At 42.9% G+C, this 26,501-nt stretch overlaps 1 pseudogene; it reads right to left on the bottom strand.

Moving 5' to 3' along the window:
* Positions 1-1,388: 1,388 nt before the first annotated feature.
* On the bottom strand, positions 1,389-26,501 carry LOC104668260 (annotated as a pseudogene).

Here is a 26,501-nt window from a genome sequence, read left to right as displayed (position 1 = left end):
CTCAAATGATCCTCCTGCCTTGACCTCCCAAAGTGCTGGGATTACAGGCATGAGCCATTGCACCTGGCGGTACCTTTTCTTTTTGCGTCATTTCTTTTTTCTTTTTCTGAGAAGTTCATTGGAAGAGGAGGTATCTTCAGTGTGGGTAACTGGAAAGGCTTAATTGAGATGAGATTTAAGTTGGTTTTGGAAAGATTTGTATAGGCAAAGAGACTGGAAGTTAACATGGAGCTGTAATTTTGGCGAACACATTATGCAAAGTGGAAACTCATGACACTTGTCTTTCCTTGCAGTGAATAACTTGCCCAGCCACTGCTGATGCCATTGTATTATTATTATTATTTTATAGAGACGGGGTGTCACTATGTTGCCCAAGCTCATCTCAAACTCCTAGACACAACTGATACTCCCACCTCGGCCTCCCAAAGTGCTGGGATTCTAGAAATGAGCCACTGCACCCAGCCACAGCTATCTATTTTCTGTGCATAATTTATGTATTTGCTGAGAATTTATTAAATTCTAGGGTGCATTATATGTTCTTTACTTTCGTTAGCTCATTTAATCCTAAGGACTCTATGAGGCAGGCATTATTATCTCCATTTTTATATAGGACACTGAGACTCAGAGGCTAAAATTTTTGCCCTAATTCAAATGGTTGGATTTGGATTTGGTTGGAGCTGGGTGTTAAATCTGGTCTACAGACTGTTGTTCATAGGTTGAATAACATAATCTGATGGTACACACACACACCTTAAATTGAGGTAAAATTCACATAACATAAATTCCCCATTTTAACCATTTGAAAGTATGCCAATTTAGTGGCTTCTAGTACATACACGGGTTGTGCTACTGCAACTACTATCTAATTCTAGAACATTTCCCTCCCTCCCTCCCTTTCTTCTTTCCTTTCCTCCCTCTCTTTCCTTCCTCTCTCCAGCACCTCCCTTTCTTTTGATTCTTTCTTTATTTCTTTAGCGGGCTTTCGGGAAGGCTTTCGGGATTTTGAGGGCTTATTTCTTTCGTTAGTAGGGAGGTACGGAAGACGGACGTACTTAATGACGACTGCCTGCGTATTCTTAGTGATTTATCGTATGGCTTTATTTTTCTGCCTAGGTCCATTACCCTCAACCCCCCCCTCCGTTCATGTTCTTTCGTTCTTGTCTCTCCTATTCTCTTCTTTTTCTTTCCTTTATTTCTTTCCTTCTTTTTCTTTTTCTTCTTTCACTCTCCCTTCCCTTCCTCCCTCCCCTCCCTCCTTCCTCTTTCTTTTCTCTCTCTTTTTCTTTCTCTCTCTTTCTTTTCTTTCTTTCTTTTTTTATTTCCTTCCTTCCTTTCCTTCTTTTTCTTTCTTTTTTTTCTTTTGCTTTTGCTTCCCTTACTCACTCCCTTCCCCTCCCTCCCTCCTTCCTCTTTCTTTTCTTTCTCTTTCTTTCTTTTTTTGCTGCTTCCCAAACACTTACAGGCCAGTAGCATTGGTTGGTGTGCTGGGCTGGTTAAGGCCGACAGTGGAGCAGAGCCAACCTGCAAAATCCACTTCCTCAGCATCAGATCTCTTGAGAAAAGCATGAACCATGAGTTGCTTCAAATCTGCTCTCTCTGCGGGGTTTTTAATTAGGCATTTATTCACAAAATCTTGAAATTCCAGAGTGAACACTCTGGGCATTTTTGGAGGAGGCTCGTTGATTAGGTAATCCAACAACTCAAAAATTGACATGGGAGGTCGGCTGTCCATTCCTTATGAGCTAAGGGGCCTCCCTGGGGTCCTTGGCCTGGGTGGGGTCTCAGCCGCATCTCCTTCCACCTGGCACCCAAACATCCGCTCCAGCTCCTTGCCATCTGGAGGAGGGATGGGATACCTCCCAACTGCCATCTCTACCAGAGAAAATCCCATGCTCCAGATGTCTGACTGCACAGAGTAATGAGTCCCCTGGAATCTTTCTGGTGACATGTAGGACCTTGGGCCCATGAAGGAGTTGGCCATGGAGTTGATGAGCTGCCCACTGACCCCAAAGTTACAAAGCTTGATTTCGCCATGGGACTTGACTAGGATGTGGGAGGGCTGGACATCTCTGTGCATGATCTTGTGCTTCTCCCTCAGATATGTCAGGCCTTTTATTACAGCAATGCTAACTTTTTCTAAAATTTGTTCAGGAATTCTTCCAGCTTTCTTCAGGACTTGATCCAGGGAACCTCCATCCATGTGCTACATGCAGATACTGATCTCGCCTCTCGCTGTAGAATGCACCACAGAAGCCCACGATGTATGGAGAGTTGCACTCATGCAGAACCTGCAGCTCCCTTATGATCTGGTTCTGGATTGCGGGTTTGATCTCCAGATGAATTAGCTTTCTGGCCATGACCAGGCCGGAAGGCTTATAGGAGACCTTGAACACCACACCGCCATTGCCAGCCCCCAGCTCACTGATCTTCTCGAAGTTGTCATCCTTTAGTTCTCCCACCTTCTGCTTCTGGGTAAGAAAGGCCTCAAGGCGTTTTCGCTGCTGCTCTTCCAGCTTCTTCTGCAAGGCCTCCAAGTTGGTTTCTGCAGAGCTGGTCCCGTTAACCGCGGAGCCATGGGGGGCCGGGGTCAGCTGGATGGGCGTCGGCTTCTTCTTGGGCACTTTGGACCCGGCCAAGGGGCTTCCCACTCTGGGGAGAGGAGCACCTCTCGCTTCCTCCCGCTGCGCTGCCCAGCGCCCGCTGCTCAGGACCAAGTCCGGGCCGCGTCTGCCTTCGGCGGGGCTGCCTTCGGCGGGTGCGCCCCTCGCGGTCCCGTCAGCGCTGAGGGGCCGGTGGCGGTCTTAGTGGACCCCCTGCCCCACCTGCCCAGGACTCCCCGCAGGAGCGGATAGGGCTGAACATGCGGTTGGGCAGCCCGGGATTCCCGCCCTCGCTCCCTCAACCAACCAGTCCCTCCGGCTTGGGCGGCTCAGCTCTGGAGCCCAGCTCCCCTTCCTGCGGTGAAAAGTGCTGCGGCCGCAGGGCTCCTAGCCGCTCCGCGAAGAGACACTGGGAGGGAATGGAGGCCGCGGGGAGGGGCGGGGAAGGGGAATAATTCTTTTTTTCTTCTGGATACTGGGCCTTTACCAGACATATGTTTGCAAATATTTTTCTCCCATTCTGTAGGTTATCATTTCCACTTTCTTGATAGTTTCCTTGATGTGGAAAAGCCTCTTATTCTGAAGTTCAATTTGTCTATTTTTTATTTTGTTGCTTGTGCTTTGGGTGTCATATTTAAGAAAACTAGTTCAAGGTCAAGAAGACGTGTACTTATGTTTTATTCTAAAAGTTTTATCATTTTTATTCTCACATTTAGGTCTTTGATCAATTTCAAATTAATTTTTACATATGATGTGAGGTAGGGGGTTGATTTCATTCTTTTGTATGTGAATATCCAGTTGTCTCAACACCATTTGTTGAAGAGAGGATTCTTTCCTCATTTAATGGCCTTGGCAAACTTGTTGAAAACCAATTAGCCATAGATGTAAGAATTTATTTCTGGACTCTCAGTTCTACTCTATTGATCTGTCTATCCTTATGCCAATACCACACTGTTGTGATTACTGTAGCTTTGTTGTAAGTTTTGAAATGGGGAACTGTGTTTTCCTACTTTGTTCTTCTTTTTCCATCTTTGTTTTAGGCTATTCTCCATCTTTAGCAATTCCCTATGAATTTTAGAATCAGCTTGTCTATTTCTGCCAAAATGACAGAATTTGACAGAGGATCAATATGTAGATCAATGTGGGGAACATTGCTGATATAGTTTGGATGCTGTTCCCCTAGAGTCTCACGTTGAATTGTAATCCCCAGTGTTGGAGGTGGGGCCAGGTGGGAGGCAACTGGATCATGGGAGTGAATTTTTCATGACTGGCTTAGTGCTATCCCCTTGGTGTTGTCCTTGCAGTAGTGAGTGAGTACTTGAAAGATCTGACTGTTTAAAAGTGTGTGACTTCTTCCCCCACACTCTTTCTTGCTCTTGCTCTTGCCATGTGATGTGCATGCACTTGCTTCACCTTCTGCCATGAGTAAAAGCTCCCTGAGCCTTCCCAGAAGCGGAGCAGATGTGCACTGTGCTTCCTGTACAGCCTGCAGAACCATGAGCCAATTAAACCTCTTTTCTTTACAAATTACGCAGTCTGAGCTATTTCTTTATAGCAATCTAAGCATGGCCTAATACAATTGCCATCTTAATAATATTGTCTTCTAATCTATGATAGTGAAATGTTTTTTGATTTATTTAGGTCTTCTTTAATTTTTTTCAGCAACGTTTTGTGATTTTCAGCATATATATAAGTCTTTGCCCTCCTTGGTTACATTTATTCCTAGGTATTTTATTATTTTGGATGATATTGTAAGTGGAGTTATTTTCTTAATTTCCTTTTCAGAGTGTTCATTGCTGGTGTTTAGAAGCACAACTGTTTTTTGTGTATTGTTCTTATATTCTGTCACTTCGCTGAATTCATTTATCATCTCTAAAAATTTTATTGTGTATTCCTTAGGGTTTTCTCTCTCTCTATATATATATAAGATCAGGTCATCTGAAAAATGTTTACTTCTTCTTTTCAGATTTGGATGTCTTTAATTGTTTTACTTGCTTAATTGCTTGGGCTGGAACTTCCAGCACAATGTTAAACAGAAGTGGTGACAGTGGACATGTGTGTCATTTTCCAGATCTCAGGGAAGAATACCTTCACTATTTCATCAGTAAGTGTGATATTAGCAGTGAGTTTTTAATAGATGCCCTTGATCAGGTTGAGGAAGTTCCCTTATAGTCCCAGTTTGTTGAATTTTTTTTTTCTTCAGTGAAAGAGTGTTGGTTTTTGTCAAACACTTTTTATGTATGAAGAGGTTTTCATGTTTTTCTCTCCTTTGTTCTATTAATGTGGTATATTACATGGATTTATTTCCATGTGTCGAATCATCCTTGCATTCCTGGAATAAATCCAACTTGGTCATGGTATGTAATCCTTTTACTATGCTACTAGATTCAATTTGGTAGTATTTTGTTGAGACTTTTCTCATCGATCTTCATGAGATATATTGATCTGTAGTTTTGTTTTCTTCTAGTGTCTTTACCTGGCTTTGGCATCAGGGTGATACTGGCTTCATATAAAGAGTTAATAAGTGTTCTCATCTATTTTTTGGAAGAGTTTGAGAAGAATATTAATTCTTCTTTAGGCATTTGGTAGTATTCCCCAGTGAGGTCATTGGGTCTTGGAATTTTCTTTGTTGAAAATGTTTTGATTAGTGATTCAATGTCATTAGTTGCTATGGGTCTATTAAAATTTTCTTCTTCTTCTTGAGTCAGCTTTGGTACTTTGTGTAGGAATTTGTCCCTTTCTTTTTTTCTTTTTTGTTTGAGATGGAGTTTCACTCTTGTTGCCCAGGCTGGAGTGCAATGGTGCTCTCTCGGCTCACCACAACCTCCACCTCCCAGGTTCAAGTGATTCTCCTGCCTCAACCTCCCGAGTAGCTGGGATTACAGGCATGTGCTACCATGCCCGGCTAATTTTTTTTTTTTTTTTTTTTTTTGGTATTTTTAGGAGAGACAGGGTTTCTCCATGTTGGTCAGGCTGGTCTCGAACTCCCGACCTCAGGTGATCCACCCTCCCTGCCTCCCAAAGTGCTGGCTAAAAGTTTGTTAATTTTGCTTATCTTTTTAAAAAACCTAACTTTTTGTTTTGTTGTTTCTTTCTATTGTTTTTCTATATTTTATTTATCTTTGTCTAATCTTTATTGTTTGCTTTCTTCTGATTGCTGAATTTAGTTTGCTTTTCTTTTTCTAGTTTCTTAAAATAGGAGGTTAGGTAATTGATTTGACATCTTTTTTAATTTTTAAATGTAAGTGTTTAGAGTTATACATTTTCTTTGAGCACTGCTTTCACTGCATCCCAAAAGTTTTTTGTATGTTGTGTTTTTATTTGTATTCATTTCAAAGTATTTTCTAATTCCTTTTGTTACTTTTCTCTTTCACCTGTTGGTTAAGAGTGTGTTATTTAATTTTCACATATTTGTCAATTTTCTAGATTTCCTCCTGCTATTGATTTCTAATTTCATTCTGTGTGGTTGGAGAAGAAACTTCGTGTGATTTCAATTTTTGAGAAGTCTTTGAGATTTGTTTTGTGGTTTAAATATAATCTATTCTGGTGTTGGTCCATATACACTTGAGAAGAATGCTAGGTATGAGAAAAGTGTCTACTGTTGGGTAGAGTGTTCTATAATAGAGCTCTATAGAGTTTGTTAGGTCTAGTTTGTTTATAGTGTTGTTCAACTCTTTTATTTCCTTGTTGATCTTTTTTCTAGTTGTTCTGCCCACTACTGAAAGTGGAATAGTGAAGTTTGTAATGATTATTATCGAATGATCTCTCCCTTCAATTCTGCCAATTTTTGCCTTATATATTTTGGGTCTCTGTTTTTAGGTACATATATTTATAATTGTTTTATCTTCTTGATTGTATATAATCAATATTGTATATAATATTATATAATTATGATTGTATAATATCCATTATTGTCTTTTGTAAACATTTTTATCTTACTGTCTATTTTGTTTGATATTAATATAACCACTCAAGTTCTTTTTTGGCTAATATTTGCTTGGAAAGTCTCTTCCTATTCTTTTACTTTCAACCTATTTGTCTTTGTGGGTGTGTATGTGTGTTTTGAGATGGGGTCTCGCTCTGTCATCCAGGCTAGAGTGCAGTGGTATGATCTCAGCTTACTGCAACCTCCACCTCCCAGGTTCAAGTGATTTTCCTGCCTCAACTTCTGGAGTAACTAGGACTAAAAGTGTGTGCCACCAAGCCCAGCTAATTTTTTTTTTAAGATTGGAGTCTCGCTCTGGCGCCCAGGCTGGAGTGCAGTGGCAAGACCTTGGCTCACTGCAACCTCCGCCTCCTGGGTTCAGGAGATTATCCTGCCTCAGCCTCTTGAGTAGCTGGGATTACAAGCACTCGCCACCATGCCTGCCTAATTTTTGTATTTTTAGTAGAGATGGGGTTTCACTATGTTGGTCAGGCTGGTCTTGAACTTCTGACCTTGTGATCTGCCTGCCTCGGCCTCCCAAAGTGCTGGGATTACAGGTGTGAGCCACCGTGCCCAGCTAATTTTTGTACTTTTTAGTAGAGACAGGATTTCGCTATGTTGCCCAACTCCTGGCTTCAAGTGATTCACCCACCTTGGCCTCCCAAAGTGCTGGGATTATAAGAATGAGCCACCATACCTTGCCTCAACCTATTTGTCTTTGGATTTAAAGTGACTATTTTGTAGACAGCATATGGTTGGATTATTTTAAAAAAATCTATTCTGCCAAGTCTCTTCCCTTTACTCAGAGAATTTAATCTCTGAGTTAATTTATGCTAATTAATACTGATAAAGAAAGGCTTCTGCACTTTGCTATTGTTTTCTATGTGTCACATTGTTTTTGTTCCTCAATTCCTCCATTATTGCCTTCTTTTGTATATAATAGATATCTTCTAGTGTACATTTTTCATTCCTTCTCATTTCTTTTACAATATACTTTTTAGTTTTTTTTTTAGCGGTTACTCTGAGAATTACAGTTAACATCTTAATTTGTAACAAATTAGTTCAAATTAATGCCAACTTATTTTCAATAATAGTCACAATGTTTGGTCTTATCAAACTCTATCCCATTTGTTGTTGTTACAAATCACATCTTTATACATTTTGAGCATATCCATGATAATTTATAAGTATTGTTTTATACAGTTGTTGTGTTTTATTGATTGATTGATTGATTGATTTTTTGAGATGGGATCTCACGCTGTTGCCCTGGCTGAGGCAGGTGATGTGAACATGGCTCACTGCAGTCTCGGTCTCCAGCGTTCAAGTGATCCTTCTGCCTCGATCTCTTGAGTAGCTGAGACCACAGGCACATGCCACTATGCCTGATTAATTTTAAAAAATTGTGTAGAGATGGAGTCTATGTTGTCCAGTCTGACCTCAAACTCCTGGGCCCAAGCAATCCTTCTGCTTTGACTCCTCAAAGTGCTAGGATTAAAGATGTGAGCCACCATATGCAGCCCTAAACAGTTGTGTTTTAAACTATGTAGGAAAAAAAGAAATTACAAACTAAAATAAATGAATACTGACTTATAGTTACCTGTGTTGTTAGGTAAATATTTACAGTTGTTCATTATTTCTTTGGGTGGATTTTCATTACTTGTGTTCCTTCTCATTTCAGCTGAAGGACTCCTTTCATATTTCTTGTAGGTCAGGTCTACTAGCAAAGGATTCTCTGTTTTTGTTTATCTGGGAATGTCTTAATTTCTTCTTTAGTTTTGAAAGATAGTTTTGTCAGATATAGAATTTTTGGTTAATAGCACTTTTAATTTATATTTCAGCACTTCTAATATGTCATCCCACTGCCTCCTAACCTCCATGATTTCTGATGATATACTAGCTCTTAATCTTATTGAGGAATCCTTTCTACCTCACAAGTTGCTTCTTTTGCTGCCCTCGTGATTCTGTCTTTGTTTTAGGCTTTTGACAGTTGATTGTAGCATGCCTTGTATGAATCTCTTTGGGTTTATCCTGTTTGAAATTTTTTGAGGTTCTTGAATATACGTGTGTGTGTGTGTGTGTGTGTGTGTAGTATATATACACAGTTTATATATGTACACAATTTGTTTATATGCATATATATAACCTAGATAAATAAACACATATATTATGTATATATGTATGTATATATAGTATATATACACATACATCACCCCTGCTTGGGTGATGGGTGCAATAAAATCTCAGAAATTACCACTAAAGAGCTTACCCTCCTGGTTAACATGGTGAAACCCTGTCTGTACTAAAAATAGAAAAATTAGCCAGGTGTGATGGCGGGTGCCTGTAGTCCCAGCTACTTGGGAGGCTGAGGCAGGACAATGGCGTGAACCCAGGAGGTGGAGCTTGCAGTGAGTAGAGGTCATGCCACTGCACTCCAGCTTGGATGACAGAGACAGACTCCATCTCAGACAAAAAAATAAATAAATAAATAAATAAATAAAATTAAAAAAAGTTATCCACGTAACCAAACACCACCTGTTTCACAAAAACCTGTTGAAATTAAAAAAAAAACAACAACAACAAAAAACTGTACCTCTGTACTTTAAGAATCAGTACAGAAGGAATAAGTTAAATAGAATTATTTCCAATATTTCAGGCCATACTTTGTTATTCTTTTCATGGCTTGTAATGTTTTGTTGAAAACAGGACATTTAAAATACTGTAATATGGCAACTCTGCTAATTACCTAGGGCATTTTGTTGCTGTTATTGTAGCAGCTATGGTTTGCTTAGTGACTTTTCAGAATTAAATATATAAAGTCTGTTTTCTTTGTCATGTGTGGCTGTTGAAATCTCTTTATTGCTAGCTTAGTGGTCAGCCAGTGATTTTACAGGGATTTCCTTAAATGCCTGGAACCGGAACAAAAATCTCACAGTCTTTGGAGATGGGCTTTGTGAGTGTATTGGGGCATGTCTTCAACTTCTAGTCAGATGATTTACAACCCTGTTTTAGGTTTCATTTCCTCCTGTGCAGAGCCTGATGATCAGCAAAGAGCTTTCTCAAAACTTAGTGACATGGACAGGAGACAGGGAAATACTGGGTAGAAGAGGGCAGTTTCCCAGCAAAGGCCCTACCTTCAAGCCTGAAGACCTGTGGTCCTAAATGAGAACAGGCATTCCTGTTTTCACACCCAAAAAGTTTCCTTTTGGCCTGCCACACCCCCTATCCTGCACCCATGTAAACGCTGAACACCAGGCTCCAGAAGCCAACTAGCAAGCCAGCAGATCAACAGAGAAATGGATGGTGGAATGATGCAGCAGAGAAAGGGAGAAGAGGAGGATCATCTTAACGCTGGGTGGCCTGACTCCAGGGGAAGATCACCTTCCCACTCCATCCCCCTTTCTACCTCCCCATCCATCCCACTGAAAGCCACCTCCACCACTCAATAAAACCTCACTTTCATCCTTCAAGCCCGTGTATGACCAGATTTTTCCAGGATGCTGAGCAAGAGCTTGGGACACAGAAAACTGTCACACTGGCCCTCTGCCCTTGCAAAAAGGCAGAGGGTCTGTTGAGCTGGTTGACACTCAAGCTGTCTGTGGATGACAAAGCTGAAAGAGCTTTGTAGCACTAGGATTGCAGACACCTACCCCTAGACACTATCATGGGGCCAGAGCCCAAAATGCTTGCTGTGGCCTCTGCACCTGCCTGTGTGCATGCTCTCCCTCCTGCTAGGGGTTTCAGCAGCAAGGCTCAAACCCCTTGTGAGTCACGTACCTGTTGCACATCCTGTGAGGGGGATCAGGAAACTCTCCCACTTCGCTAGAGTTTTCTCAGGTCTTTTCTGAGTGTGTGTCCTGCTCTGGGCTTGTGTGTGGTCTTCTAGATTCCTAGGAATATGTGGAAGCTTTACAAAGCCCTTATTCTCCAAAGCATTTCATTCCTCAATCTTTACATCTAAGATTTTCAGTTTGTCTATTGTTTATTCCAGCTTTTATTTCTTGCCCCAGGTGGCATCAGACAATACATGTGCCTTTAAGTGTTTTTAACAATCACCCTCCATCCCCATCCCTCAGGTAGCTGAATTATGTGAAATGAAGGCAAGCTCTTTGAGGCAGTCCCTCAGGGAACCACCAGAGAGATCAAAACAAACAACCACAACCCATTGTGGTTGTGAATGAGATCCATTCTGTTCCCTCCACTACAAGGTACCTGTACTGTGCATGTGGGCTGTTATCTTCAAGGCCATCACCAAGCTGGGGAGTAGAAAATGGGTCCAGGGTAAGGTAAAAGGTTACAAAGTTTTCTTCTCAAGATTTAGCTTTTTTTTTTTTTTTTTTTTTTTGATTGACTAAGCAGTCCTTTGCTTACTATAAGCTGATTAGTTTGCAGAGTTCTGAGGAAGTCGATTATCACAAATTTTGCCAGTTTATTCATTGCTTTTGTGGAGAGAGGGACTTTTCAATGTCTCTACACTGCCATTTTCACTGACGTCATTCGGTAATTGAATTCTATGGCATATTGTCTCTCTAATGAAACTAAATTAATGCCAGATGTTTACTTAGTCTGCAAAGTCAGAGTGTGGATTTGAATGATTTGCAGGATCTGTCACTGATCCATGATAGCTTTCCCTTATTATGCAGATCACAATCTAGAAAGGAATGTCTATTCTTTGAAAATAAGATGCACACTTTTGAAATGTTTCATCCCTTTTCTAGATGGTTTGCAGACTACAACTCAACTAGTGATACAGGCACACATCATTAGTATGTGATGAATACTTCCGTTATCTTTAGGTGGTGTCCTTCCATGGGGCTAGCAAGAAATATTTTCAATAAGATTGGGGTACTTTAGTTGATAATGAATGTCACCCATTTTATGTTAATGTTTGCTAACTTAATTTTCAGAATATGATGTTTTCTGACTTTGTTTTAAAGTCTGTATGCTGGTTATCTTTCTAGTAGGGCTTGAAAGCATAAAAATATTTCTTCTACTGTGACAGGAAGGAGGAGAACATATAAGATAGCATTTTGATTGAGCATTTTCTTTTTCTGTGATTTATTCCGTTGACTTGAGGAAAGACTCACTAATCATTATCTTCCAGGGAATTTCACCCAAAGAACAAACGACTTTGGCTGAAAGAGGAGACTTCCAGAAGAAGGTACAGTTAGAGGTGAATGGTTGGCTCACTGGTGGCTAGCTGGATTTTTCTCATCTGATAAAAGCCTCAGTCTGGAAATTCAACTTTTGTCCACTCTAAACGTCAAACAGATGTGGAAATGTTGGAGGACACTGAGTGAGCCCTTTGGGAGTTCATGCTGTGAGAGCAGACCTACCTCTTGGGAAATATTTCATGCTTAGGGAAGAAAAAGTCATGTGTTCATGTTTATTTCAAAGCCAGGGAGTCAAAGGGGCAAAGAAAAGGAATTTTGTGAGCGCAATTTGCGGTCTGTTCTTTGACTTCTTCCTCAAAGTCTCATGACTGGATGCTGGAGAGAGAGAGCAGAAATAGAAGGGCAAAAATCAGCAAACAAAAAGAATGATTTATCTGTATTAGTCTGTTTTCATGTCGTTGATAAAGACAGCATGGGTAATTTATAAAGAAAAAGAGGTTTAATGGACTCACAGTTTCACGTGGCTGTGGAGGCCTCACAATCATGGCAGAAGGTGAAAGGCACATTTTACGTGGTGGCAGACAAGAGAGAAATGAAAGCCAAGTGAAAGGGGTTTCCCCATATAAAACCATCAGATCTCGTGAGACTTACTCACTACCTAAATAGAGAACAGTACAGGGGAAACTGCCCCCATGATTCAGTTATCTCCTACTAGGTCCCTCCCACAACATGTGGGAATTATGAGAGCTACAGTTCAAGACGAGATTTGGGTGGGGACACAGCCAGACCACATCATCGTTCAATCAGTAACTGTGGCAAGTTATATAGCTTCCTTGGGTCTCGTTTCTCTCATTTGTGAAATGAAGGTGTGAAATTAAAACCCCTCCTAACTCTAACATTCTGCGATTCTATAATGTTATCCGTGAATGTACTCTTCTCCATTTCCTGGTTTTCTCTGGAGGAAGTACCCTCCTCCCCTCTGCTCCTGGACCCTCCACACCTGCCTTACTGAATGGACAGTCCCTGTTCCAGTGGGAGCAGGAGGCAGGAGCAGCCATCATAATGCCTCTCTTCACCTTGGTCCTCCCATAAATTATTCTTTTCTACCTGTCATTGTGGTGTTTATTTGAGGGACAGTGCTAATCTGCCAGACTGAGATTTGAAAGTAATTGGGTGTTTTTCATTGTGCTTCTTTTTTTCCCTTTTCTTTGACTCTATTATTGAAAAATTATAAGATTTATCAGGATTACATTAGGCTACAAATAACAGCAAACTCCACCAAAAATGATTTAAACAAAGAGAAATTTATCTTTCTCAGTAAGGAACAGCGATCTTGCTGTGTCGGCCAGGCTGGCATGCAGTGGCACAATCATAGCTTACTGCAGCCTCAACCTCCCAGGCTCAAGCAATCCTCCCGCCTCAGCCTCCCAAGTAGGTGGGACCACAGGCATGCACCACCACAGCCGCTAAATTATTTTAATTGTTTTATTTTTTTGTAGAGACAAGTCTCACTGTGTTGCCCAGGCTGGTCTGGAACTTCTGAGCTCAAGTACTCCTCCCTTCTTGGCCTCCCAAAGTGCTGGAACTACAGGCATGAGCCACTGTGCCCAGCCTCCTCTGTGTCTATTTTCTTTTCTTTTCTTTCTTTCTTTCTTTTTTTTTTTTTTGAGACAGTCTCGCTCTGTCACCCAGGCTGGAGTGCAGTGGCACGATCTCGTCTCACTGCAACCTCTGCCTCCTGGGTTCTAAGCGATTCTTTTGCCTCAGCCTCTGGAGTAGCTGGAATTACAGGCAAGAACCACCATGCCCAGCAAATTTTGTATTTTTAGTAGAGATGGGGTTTCACCATGTTGGCCAGGCTGGTCTTGAACTCCTAACCTTAGGTGATCCACCAGCCTCAGCTTCCCAAAGTGCTGGGATTACTGCTGTGAGGCACCGTGCCTAGCTTGTGTCTATTTTCTTGACTGTGTTCTCCTAGGACATCACCAATTAATACCCAGGTTGTTTGCTGTGCCATGAGCCTCCCACAGTCTTTGGAAAAAAATATGTTTTTCAAGGATTGCTTCCTTCAGAGATCAAGATGGATTTTGACATAAACCTAAGGGTGTCTATATGTTTCATATGGGAAAGTTTGTGATCTCGCTTCTGCATGGGCCTTTATCTCAATTCCCAAGCGAAGTAAGAAACTCGGTAGAATCCTAGTATTTGCCAGCAAAATAATCTCTTTCTTGCTGCATGATTTCATTCTCTTCTAGTCCTACCCTGCTTGTTAGAGATGGCAAAGTAGAGAAGGAAGCTATTGAATGTTCCCAATGCAAAGAAATGATAAATGGTTGAGATGATGGATGTGCTAATTACTCTGATCTGATCACTATACATTCTATGTATCAAAACATCACTATGTACCCCATGAATATGTACTATTATTTGTCAATTAAAAATTTGTATACTTAAAAAAAGGCAAAGCTAAGACATAGAATAATGCTATGTATCAAAACATCACTATGTACCCCATGAATATGAACTATTATTTGTCAATTAAAAAGTTGTATACTTAAAAAATGGCAAAGCTAAGACACAGAATAATGCTATGCCTCCATTATTTATGAGGAGAGATGGGATGGTATCTCCCAGCCTGTGAATTCACTGAGTTGGCTCAAAGATCCGTTTCTGCCTCTGTGCTTTCTTTGGCAGTGGGATCTATAGAGCCATGCCAGCTGGGATAGTTCCCAGCCTCCTCCTCCACCTCCCCTTGGCATCTGGACAAAAATTCCTGGTATATATACAACCATCTAGCTCTGGTAGTGATTTTACTGGCTGTGTGTTTATCCTGCAATTTAGTTTGCAGACCAGATAGCAATGGTATGCCTATAATTACCCAGATTGATTGATGCATTGATCCATTTATTTAACAAACATTTGTCTAATGTCTGTGTGCCAGGTATTAAGATAGGTGCTGGAGCAAGAATCCACCATGAAAATATCACCTTCATTTGAATAGAGGTGAATTGTAATAGAGATGAAAGGCAGAGTCCTTGTTTACTTGCTTGAATTGTCCAGGAGATTATGTGATTCAGCAATGCTGACTTGTCTGAATTTGGACTATCTAGATGATTGTAGCTAAACCAATAATAGGCCTAATGGCCACTTACCTGTTGGATGCTTTCCAACATGTGGATATCAAGATGCCTTTCTGGGATGGATGATAGTAAGTAAACAAGGTACTGTTACTGTTGACCAAGAGTTCTTGAGAGATGGCTTTACATCTAGATACTGGGGCTCTCAGATACAACAGGTGGCAAGATGTTGTCATAGACTGTCTCAGTCTATAAATTGGGAAGGGATGAATCATTCTGACCTTGTCATTGGAATTTTATTTTTCTTTTCTTTTTTTTTTTTTTTTGAGTTTCTGTCTCACTCTGTTGCCCAGGTTGGAGTGCAGTGGAACAATCATGGCTCTCTGCAACATTGACCTCCTGGGTTCACATGATCCTCCTGCCTCAGTCTTCAAGTAGCTAGGACTACAGGCATGTGCTAACATGCCCAGCTAATGTTTGCATTTTTTTTGCAGAGACAAGAGTTTCTCTCTGTTACCCAGGCTGATCTTGAATTCATGGGCTCAAGCAATCTTACTGCCTCTGCCTGGATTTTACTTTTAACCTTTCTAAATCTACAAGCATTTCCTTTTCATCACCTATGGATTCTGCCTCAATAAAAAATTTTTGCAATCTGATGATGGCAATAAGTGAGAAGGTCTTATAGTGAGACTTTCTTTGCTATTTTCACAAAAAAGACTTCAACGTTGAAGTTCTTTGAAAAAGTGTGGTAGAGATTTCTAGTATTATACTAAATCATATCTAGTTTTCTTCTCCTTTCTGAACATGTGGGAGGATTAGTCTTTCTTGTGACCTTATAGTAAGGCAGGGCCTTTTGATTAGTTCTTGTCAATGGGCCATGAGTGAAAGCAAGATGTGTCATTTGAGGGCATTTGTCTGTTGCTGTGAGATACTCCATTGCTAAGATACATGTCTAGAAACAGACTTGCTAGATTGGATTTCAAGGTACATCTTTGACTTTATTATAGAGTGTCCAATTTTGCTTTCCATAATGGGTGTGATAATTTACACTTTGACCAACCTGATATGAGAGGCCTCATTTCTCCACATCATTGTCAAGTTTATAAGCCTTAAAACGTTTTGCAATCTAATGGTATAAAATCACCTGTTTTTTTTTAGGGTAAAATTTTGCATCTCCATGATTGCTAGTGACATTGATAATCCTTTCATATGTTTTTATTTTATTTTATTTTTTTTAGATGGAATCTCACTCTGTCACCCAGGCTGGAGGGCAGTGGTGTGATCTTGGCTCACTGCAACCTCTGCCTTCCGAGTTCAAACCATTCTTCTGCCTCAAGCTCCCGAGTAGCTGGGACTACAGGTGCGTGCCACAATGCCCGGCTAATTTTTTGTATTTTTAGTAGAGACAGGGTTTCACCGTGTTAGCCATGATGGTCTCAATCTCCTGACCTCGTGATCTGCCTGCCTCGGCCTTCCGAAGTACTGGGATTACAGGCGTGAGCCACCGCACCCGGCCCCTTCCATATGTTTACTGGCTATTTGGGCTACATTTTCTGTGAACTGTTTGTTCCTTTCTGTAGAGATCATGCTTCATCTATTGCTGGTCCAAGTATTTTCTCTACGTCTTGGTAACTGTCCACATTCTGAATCCCACTTTCACAAGAATGATGGCAGCAAACTTGCATCCCCCGGCTCCCCTTGCAGCTAGGGTGCAGCATACAATCTGGATCCTTTCACTCACATGAGCCCATGAAACACTTGTGAGTGGTTGTCCTTAGGGTGAGTCACAGCAGTTGCTGCCGCAGATCAATTTTACCTTCTCTGCCCTGAAGCACAATGTACATTTACTTGTCACTTTCCAGAGTCTGATGTGAGAGTTCCTTGTAATGCGGCCTTCCATGTGGTCACTCAGGGGCTCAAGGCTTTTCTCATCTTGTGGTTCTGCCCTTCTCTAGGTCCACAGAATCCTCTCCATTCAGGCAGGGGAGGAAGCAAGAAAAGATGACTTGCAGGAGGCTTTTACTGGCTCTTCCTGGAAGTGATGCACTTTTCCTCTACCTACATTTTATTGGCTGGAACTCAGATAGTCACCACATTTAACAGTAAGGAAGGCTGGGAAATGTGATCTTGTCGTGGGTGCTGGTGACTACATAGTAGTTTCTGCTACATGCTGGAATTGATCTTCTAGCTAGCATGGGGACAGATGGCTGGTCCTTGGGAAAACTCTTCTTATTTTTTTGGAGAGAGGGTGTCTCACTGTGTCACCCAGGCTGGTCTTGAACTCCCAGCCTCAAGTGATCTTCCTGCCTTAGCCTCCCAAAGTGCTGGGACTACAAGTGTGTGCCATTCCACCCAGCTAAAAGCTCTTTAATGTTTGGTCTCTAGGGCCATAGAGAGTGAACAGTGGGGGCTAAGATAGTTCCTTACAAGCCCCCACAACCTAGCTGGGTGTTGTTTCTGCCCAAGTAGTTCCAGCAACTGGCTTTCTAGGTCTCTCAGCAATTGTGTGAATTGTCTAATATCCTTGACCAAGTTCCTACTCTGTTAAGTCTGAGGGGCTTTCATGGGTTGCAGCTAAGTAATCCGGGGTCATTTCATTTATTTTTTTGTGTGTTTTTCTTTTGATCAATTGTATCTATCTTTGAGATTGGGCCTCAGGGAGACTATCTCTATTGAACTAAGTAATGGCGTTTACTTCTGTCTGTGTAATAACTGATAGAACAAGCCTAAGCTCACATGTATACAAAAGCATATCTACAGCAAATCCATTCTGTAAGTTTCAGGCCCATCAGAACAAGGTAAATATTTGTAGTTTCTATGCAGTTGAGGCAGGACAGTCTTATCTAATCTTTGACCAAAGAGAAGTTTATTTGAAATCCCATTATTGCCACCAGTGGTAAAGGTGTGGTGTTAAGAATGCAATTCCAACTCCAGGAGGCGAGTGGTCACCTATGCTTCCCTCCCTGTTGGGAGGCCTTCAGACTGGGCAGCAGGTTGTGACATATAGCTGGGAATCCAACTGTGTGAGTTTGAATATTGACCAGAGAGAGAATCAAGACTGACTTAGAGATCATGATTGATGCTTTATAGATTCCCAGGCTCAGGGAGGGATATAATTTGGCTGTGTCCCCACCCAAATCTCATCTAGAATTGTAATAATCCCCATATGTCAAGGCTGGGGCCAGGTGGATATAACTGAATCATGGGGGTGGTTTCCCCCATACTATTCTCGTGGTAGTGAATAAATCTCACGAGATCTCATGGTTTTATAAAGGGGAGTTTCCTGCACAAGCTCTCTTGCCTGCCTCCATGTAAGACGTGACTGCTCCTCATTTGCTCTCTGCCATAATTGTGAGGCCTCCTTAGCCATGTGGAACTATGAGTCCCTTAAATCTCTTTCCCTTATAAATTACCCAGTTGCAGGTATGTCTTTATTAGCAGTGTGAGAACAGACTAGCACAGGGAAGGGCAAGAGTTGAAAGTTTCAGAGTGGAGTACAAATTCCCTGATCATTGAGGCTCTTCAAAATCAGCTTTTCCACTTTTCAGTTCATACTGGATTGAAACCATATCTGAGGATAACCCATTTAATAATGACATTATTTCACCCTTTCAGCTTTGGCAAGTCACTTAAATTTGTTGAATCTCAACTTCATCATATGTAAAAATAAAGAGTATCTTCCAGTCCCCACTTCTGGGACCTCATTTCTCTAGCAGATTTGCACTGATTCTCATTATTCTTTGTTGCTTTCAGCATTCTCCACCAGATGGCTCCAGTCTCTCGGTGTAAACCTACGCCCACAGCTTCCTTTGGAGCCGGGCTTGCTTTTGTGGATTCCTCCCCTCTGCACAGTCAACTTCTACTCTTCTCCGAGTTTTTAAACGAAACACTTCATATGTTTGAAAGCATTTTCTTCCTCCTGTCTTCCATAGCACTTTACTCTCCTTGTTTCAACCATAGATCAACCATTTATTTTAATTCATTTTTGATGACACAAAGCTAGTCTGTATCATAACCCCTATTGTGGACTGTGGCCAGGGCTCACACTCCAAAGCTGATCCATTGGTGCAGTTAAAAATGGGATAGGAAATTCCTGCGAAAGTCAGTGAACTGAGATTCTGTGCTCTTTTGTCTTGGTAGGTTCCTTACTCTACTTGACCTGCTGAAGCCATTGAATTTTGGGGGACTGTAAATAATTTTAGGAAGGCAACAGGGATGATTCTACTCATCCATATTTTTCTTTTTGTGTATATCCTTTTTTTTTTTTAAGAGCTGGGGGGTCTTGCTATATTGCCCAGGCTGATCTCAAACTCCTGGCCTGCCAAGAACAGCTCGGTCATGAAGACCCTAATCCAGCAGCACTAGTGAGACTGAAGACACACACAGAAATATAGAGTGTGGAGTGGGAAATCAAGGGACTCACAGCCTTCAGAGCTGAGAGCCCTGAACAGAGTTTGACCCACATATTTATTGATAGCAAGCCAGTGATAAGCATTATTTCTATAGATTATAGATTAACTAAAAGTATTCCTTACGGGGAAACAAAGGGATGGGCTGAAACAAAGGGATGGGCTCTGGCTAGTTATCTGCAGCAGGAACATGTCCTTAAGGCACAGATCGCTCATGCTATTGTTTGTGACTTAGGAACGCCTTTAAGCGATTTTCCTCCCTGGGTGGGCCAGGTGTTCATTGCCCTTATTGGGGTAAACGCACAACCTTCAGCATGGGCGTCATGGTCATGAACAGGTCACAGTGCTGCAGAGATTTTGTTTATGGCAGTTTTGGGGCCAGTTTATGGCCAGATTTGGGGGCCTGTTCCCAACACTGGCCTCAAGTGATCCTCCTGCCTTGGCCTCCGAAAGCACTGGGATTGCAGGCTTGCAGATGTGAGCTGCCACGCCCTTCTGTTTATATTATTTTCTTTTTCTTTTTTTGGAACAGAGTCTCATTTTCACCCAGGCTGGAGTGCAGTGGCATGATCTTGGATCATTGCAACCTCCGCCTCCTGGGTTGAAGAAATTCTTCTGCCTTAGCCTCCTGAGTAGTTGGGATTACAAGTGTGAGCCACCATGCCTGGCTAATTTTTGTAATTTTAGTAGAGATGGGGTTTCGTCATGTTGGCCAGCCTGGTCTCGAACTCCTGGCCTCAAGCAATCCTCCTGCCTCAGCCTCCCAAAGTGCTGGGATCATAGGCATGAGTCACCATGCCCAGCCTGTGTGTATTATTTGCATTGCTCATTTGCTAGTTGGATAGCAAACAGAAGTGAAAGCAACCTTAAGCCGAGTCGGAACTATCAGTCTGAAAATTATTGAATTCAGATCAGCTTTGTGATCTTGTCCAGCTCAGTCCCTTATCAACTCTATTCCTGCAAAATAATATTGACATCATAGAGATATCTGTATATATATGTGTGTATAATGGGTAGTTGAAACATTAACTTGAGTTTTCTTCTTGTAGACTCAGCTAGAAAGAACCAACGATGCTTTTCCATTTTCCGTCTCTGAGATATGCTGCTTTTGAAGATCTAGGGCCATTGAGCATGGGGTTTGTTGGCAAAAGAATGTTTGATAGTATAAGAAAAGGAGGAGGTTTCAGTCTTGGCACATTAAGTTACTGATTCAACAGATACTTGTCCCTAGCTTGTGCCAGGCACTTTTCTAGGCATTGGATATATATCAACAAATAGGATTGGGAAGGATCTAGCTCTCACAGAAATTATATTCTTCTGAAGAACACAGTAAACCAACACATAGTCCACAAATCAGATTGCTTGAGCTAGCAATCAGTATTGTGAAGAAAATACGATAGGGCTCTGAGACATAGAATGCCAGGAGGTTTTATCTAAGCAGAGAGCTACAAGGGCCGGGGAGACAGTGACTATATCCCCTAGGACTAGGAGGAGTGTGTGTTTCATAAACAGTGCAGAGCTGACCTCCCTTGAATTCAACATCTCAGTGATGGAAAGACATCCAAAGGCAACGACCGCTGGGCTGTCTGAGTTCTGGTTACTAAGGGACATTCCTCTGTGGCTGAAATTGGCATGGAGGGAATACAACTGCCTGACATTGAACACATGCAGCACACACCCTGGACTAGGAGCAAGCAGTGCATCTTGGGGGCGATGAGCAGGTCCTCCTCCTTTGTTTTTTTTTTTGGATCATGTAAACCCCATGGGTTCTTATGCTTATGGGAAGGAGAAATAACTCCCCCAAATGACGGACATGAAACTCTTCATCATCTTTGGAAAGTAGGGTCTCATTAGATTCAATCTGACTAAAAAAATTAAGGAGGCATTTCTTGTATGCCCAGTGTCACAGAGTGGCATGTTACACATATATTTCTGATAGTTGCCTGCCTTATTTTCCCTTTTAGAAAGTAGCTGCCTTAAGGTCAGGCACTCGACTTCATACACAGAAATTTCCAGTGATATAAGTCTTAACATTTGGCCAGGTGTGGTGACTCACACCTGTAATCCCAGCACTTAGGAGGCTGAGGTGGGAGGATTGCTTGAGGCTAGGAGTTTGAGACCAGCCTCAGTGACACAGTGAGATCTGTCTCTACAAAAAATAAAATAATTTAGCTGGCTGTGGTGATGCACACCTGTGGTCCCAGCTACTTGGGAGGCTGAGGTGAGGGGATTGATTGCTTGAGCCTGGGAGTTTGAGGCTGCAGTGAGCTATGATTGTGGCACTGTGTGCCAGCCTGGCCAACACAGCGAGACCCTGTCTGTAAAAAAAAAAAAAAAAATTTGCTGGGTGTGGTAGTGTGTGCACTTGTGGTCCCATCTACTCAGGAGGCTGAGGTGGGAGGATGCCTGAGGTTAGGAGTTTCCAGTTACTGTGAGCTATGATTGCACCACTACACTCCAGCCTGGGTAACAGAGCAAGACCCTTTTCTAGAATATAAAAAAATAAAACAAACCCCCAAACCTTAGCATTCAGTAGCCACTTCAGCACAATTCTCTTTTTTAACCAAACAGACTTGTGTGAATGTGGGGAGAGCTGTGTGAAAATGGAGAAGTGCTGGCCTGCCCAGGGTGGGACAAAAACATGGTTAGTTAAGGAGATTTGGTTTTCAGAACGTGCGGAGTCCTCCTTTGCCATTACTCAGTGATGATGATTTTCCTCCACGAGGTTTCTTCTGTCTGGGTCTCTCTCTTTACTTTGTGGCTGTGTGACCTGACAGGCTTCTGTGACTTAGAAAATGCAGGACCCTAGTCGTTGTGGGACGAGTGGCAGATCCTGGATGGTTATGCCAAAGGCCTGGATGAAGCACCAGGGAAGCAAGCTCCCGGGAGGTGCTGGCTCCAGAAAGGCCAGAAGGTGCCAAGAAACCTACAAGGAAAGTGACATTGCCTCTGCTGTGAGCGCCTGCTGCATCTGCCAGTGAGGATGCTCACCACCTGTTTCTCTGTGCTCCACGGATGGGGGCCGGGGGTGGGGGCCCGAAGACGTGAATGCAAATGTGAGCTTCGGACCAGGCCATGTTGCCAGGAGCCGGTCCACTGAACTGTGTCCTCACCCTCTCCTTCTCAAACATCTTGACTGCAACAAAAGGTGCTGTGTCAGAAGAGTCAATTGTGTGGCGGTCTCTTGGCTGTGAGCCAGTTTGCTGAGTGGGCGGGTGTTATCTGTTGGAGCTAGTGGCTAGGGTTTGAACCCAAACCAGGAAAAGGGTGGGAGTGAAGCAAGGCAAAGTGGAGAGGGAGGGCAGCTGCAGAGTGGGGGTGGGCATCAGCCGGAAGAGCCTCCCTCTCCTGGCCTGGCCACACCTCTGGCACTACAACCCAGAGGCCAGCCTCACCTCCCAGTCCTGACCTGCCTGCCCCTGACAGCCCAGACCTACTGTGCATGTCTCTGGGCTGCTGAGAAGCCTCTTGTGGTGCTTAGACAAACTGTGCTCTGCCAGACCTTTTAGGTGTATATGGGGCATTTTCCTCCACCCCTTCTCCTTTTCTCTCGCTCCCATTCTCTTTCTTTTTTTGGTGGGCTCCTCTTCCCCTAGAACCTGTAGAAAGGAAACCTTGAGCTCAAAGCCTGACCTGCTTCCTTGCTTTGGTCTGCTGCCTTCCCTCTGCCCTTCAGCTCTGGGCTTTGTGCAGGGATACAGTGACCCAATGAACATGCGTTTCCTGCCTGACATCCTCTGTCCCATTGGGAAGTCACTCCCACTCATTGGAAGTCACTTAGCCCCATTCCCTCTTGTCTCCAAGTTTTCTTGGGCCCCCTGCAGGGCTCAAAATGTGTTTTTGACAAGGCTGCTGAGTGAATTGATGAGTGATTTGGAAATAGACAGGGTTAGGTGGCAAGGAAAAACGCTACTCTCCCATCTGTCACCCTCTTTCTAAGAGGGAAAGTGGGGATGACTGTATTTTGGCTGCAGGAGGTATGAGGACTCTTCCTATCTGACTTCAAGGAGAGGTGGCATTAGCCCTGTGCCCTTGGATCTCTGGGTCTCTATTTCTTTACTTGTAAAATGAAGAGGTTCATAAAATGTAAAATGACGACCACAGTCTCTTCCATCTTTAAATTGCATGGCTGTTTCCTTGCAGGTGGGATGGCAAGAGCTCGTGTGTAGCTGTCTGTGGTTTAGCAGAGGTCACCAAGCTTTGCTGGGATCTAGGTGGGGGCAGCAGATTTGGCCTGGGGAATAAGTGTTTCCAGCTCTGAGGTTGATAGCCCTGGAGGCTAAACCAGATTGATCAAGATGACAAGACACCAAAAGTGCCCTCTAATTAATTACCTCTTGTAGCAACTGAAAAATTCATATGAGTCTCACTAAGACAACTCATATTTTCTTCCTTTTTCAGATGTCTTTCAGTTATGGAAAAATACTTTGGGCAACATAGAGCAATTGGTTTTGCTAAGTGTGGTGCCTGGTGCAGTAATGGAACTGGCTAGCACAGAAAACAGATAGTTTTAAGTAGTTTTAGTTGTGATTTGGTTGTTGCAATGAAAGCTTATGTCATCCATGATACCTATTGTGCTGTATCTTTGTGCTATTTTCTTGGCATCCTAGCATCAAAATCACCTGGGATTTTTCTTTTTCTGTCTGTGTGTGTGTGTGTGTGTGTGTGTGTGTGTGTGTGTGTTTTGATGGAGTCTATAGCTCTGTTGCCCAGGCTGGAGTGCAGTAGCACAATCTTGGCTCACTGCAACTCCACCTCCTGGGTTCAAGCGGTTCTCCTGCCTCAGCTTCCCGGGTAACTGGGATTACAGGCATGTACCACCATGCCTGGCTAATTTTTGTAATTTTAATAGAGACAGAGTTTCACCATGTTGGCCAGGCTGTTCTTGAACTCCTGACCTCAAGTGATCCGCCTGCCTTGGCCTGCCAAAGTGGTGGGATTACAGGCGTGAGCCACCATGTCCGGCTGGATTTTTCTTAAAAAGATTGCAAACCTACTCCACAGGTACTAAATAAAAATATCTGGGAATGATGCTCAGGAATCTGTGCTTTAAATATGTTTTTCAGGTGCTCTTATGTATGCTAAAGAAACACTGGTTCAGAGCCGATGCCACATAATTTCCACTGTTATATGCCATGATGCTATTTATTTCTTTATTGTTTAAATGTGTGCCACCCTTGCCTTTCCTAACTTGATTGTAAGCTTTTGGAAGGCAACACACCAGCCACTTCTTTTTCTGTAGTGTTCAGCACATATTGGTGCTATACACCTCTGAGGTTTACAGATGTTCTGTGGATTTGTAACCCCACGGCTTAACACAGCTCAGGGATTTGGACAGTAGCTGCCCATCTTTATTAGTGTGTTTTCAGGTTGCTGATAAAGACATACCCGAGACTGGATAATTCACAAAGAAAAAGAGATTTAGTGGACTCATAGTTGCATATGGCTGGGAGGCCTCACAATCATGGCGGAAGGGGAAAGGCATGTCTTACACGGTGGTGGCAAGAGAGAATGGGAACCAAGTGAAAGAGTTTTCCACTTATAAAACCATCAGATCTCATGAGACTTGTTCATTACCACCATAACAGTATGAGAGAAACTGCCCCCATGATTCAATTATCTCCCACAGGGCCCCTCCCACAACACATGGGATTATGGGAGCTATAATTCAAGATGAGATTTAGGTGGGGACACAGTGAAACCATATCACCATCCTAGGGAGGAGGATGTGGTGAGGGGAGAGGGAGGTCAGGTTTGATTCTCTGGATGCATTTTCCTCTTTCCCCTCTTTTCCTGGAAAGCATTTGGCCTATGGGATCCTTCCTCTCCCTGGAAGTTTGGATGGTTTGGCACTGGATAAAGTGTCCATAAGGACTAGCTAGGCTCTGAGAGTGGCATGGAGGAAGGCAGGGATGAAAATGAAATATACAAGTCATTGGGATCCCTAATGTAGAGCCCGGGGAGACTGTTGTGGTTCCTACAGGGAGGGTGATGTGGGGAAGGGTGAGCTGGAGATGCTGAGGAGGTCCCCAGGTGAGGGAGGCAGCAAAATGCTGAGGCTCCAAGGACCCTCAGCCCTTGGGAAAAATTAGCCACATCGCTCCTGGATGCACAGGTTTTTGCTTAAATGTGCAACTTTGCAAGGTTACATCTTCTTTCTGCACATGGCAGAGAGAGAGAGAGAGGAGAGAAAGCACGCTAGAAGTTGTGTTAATTTCTTGGTGAGGGAGAAAAGCCCAGCTGGATGGAGTGAGTAAGAGACAGAGCTCTAGGGACAGTGATTGTAGGGTAGGGTGGCAGGCTGTGGGGTGGTGGTGGTGGCTCAGAAGCACTTTAGTGGCTGTGTCAAGGAGGGAACCAGTGGGAATGGGGGTCTCTAAGCCCCAGTGGCGGTGGCACTGGGGGAGATAACGGCTTAGCTCTGTGGCACTGGCTGGCTCCAGGAATTGGATCACTCAGCACCAGATGCTGACCCAGAGAGTAGATGAGAGAAAACCATGTGGGGAGTTCTAGGACAGTGGTTTATTTGGCCAGGCTGTGGCTGGCTGATGGGGAAAGCAGACCCTATCGGGAAAAGAGAGGGCAAACATCAGAGGTTTTGGAGCCAGAGGAGTCCGTCTTCTCTTCCTCTTCCCCTCCTCCTCCTCCTCCCCCTCCTCCTCCTCCTCCTCGTCCTTCTCTTCCTCCATGAGAGGAGATCTCACTATGTTGCCCAGGCTGCTCTCAAACTCCTGGGTTCAAGTGATCCTCCCACCTTGGCCTCCCAAAGTGTTGGAATTATAGGCATGAACCACTGCACCTGGCCAGTCGTCTACTTCTTACATGGCTACGCTCATCTGCAAAGTGAATTGCAGAATCCATCAACTTTTGTAGGACAACTTCTTTCAATGCTTTAGGATTATTTCAGGAAGATTGTGCATGAAGGAGAATTCATTTGTGCCCCAGCATAAGCTAGCATTACAACCAGAGCATATGAACTGTGAAGCCTTGTAAGATGGCCATAATAGTCACTGCAGGTGCAAGGAATAAGAGAGTACAGGACTCCTCTAAGTTAGCCCCTCTACCCCCAAATTTTCTACTAAACCTCTAGCTCATATTATAATTAGTTGAAATCTTGAAACTGTATGAGACTAGTTATATGATACATATATTTAAGGAGTTTCAAGTTCTTTACTGCCGTTTGTTTTATCCTTCCTAACTCTAAAGGATGGCCAGAGGGCAGAAATAGGATTCCTATTTATGTAAACAGGAAACTATTGGTTAGAGGAGCCAGGAGACTTCTAAGGTACACAGCAAGCTGAGGGTAGAAATAGGAATCTACCTGTATGTGGTCCGTAGTTGTTGGGGATGACAGGAGTCCTCTCCCAGTCTGCAGCCAT

The sequence above is a fragment of the Rhinopithecus roxellana genome, chromosome 9 (assembly GCF_007565055.1).
Source record: "Rhinopithecus roxellana isolate Shanxi Qingling chromosome 9, ASM756505v1, whole genome shotgun sequence".
Taxonomy (NCBI): Eukaryota; Metazoa; Chordata; class Mammalia; order Primates; family Cercopithecidae; genus Rhinopithecus; species Rhinopithecus roxellana.
The sequence above is the reverse complement of the archived record's forward strand: the minus strand, read 5'-3'. Positions and strand labels throughout refer to the sequence as shown.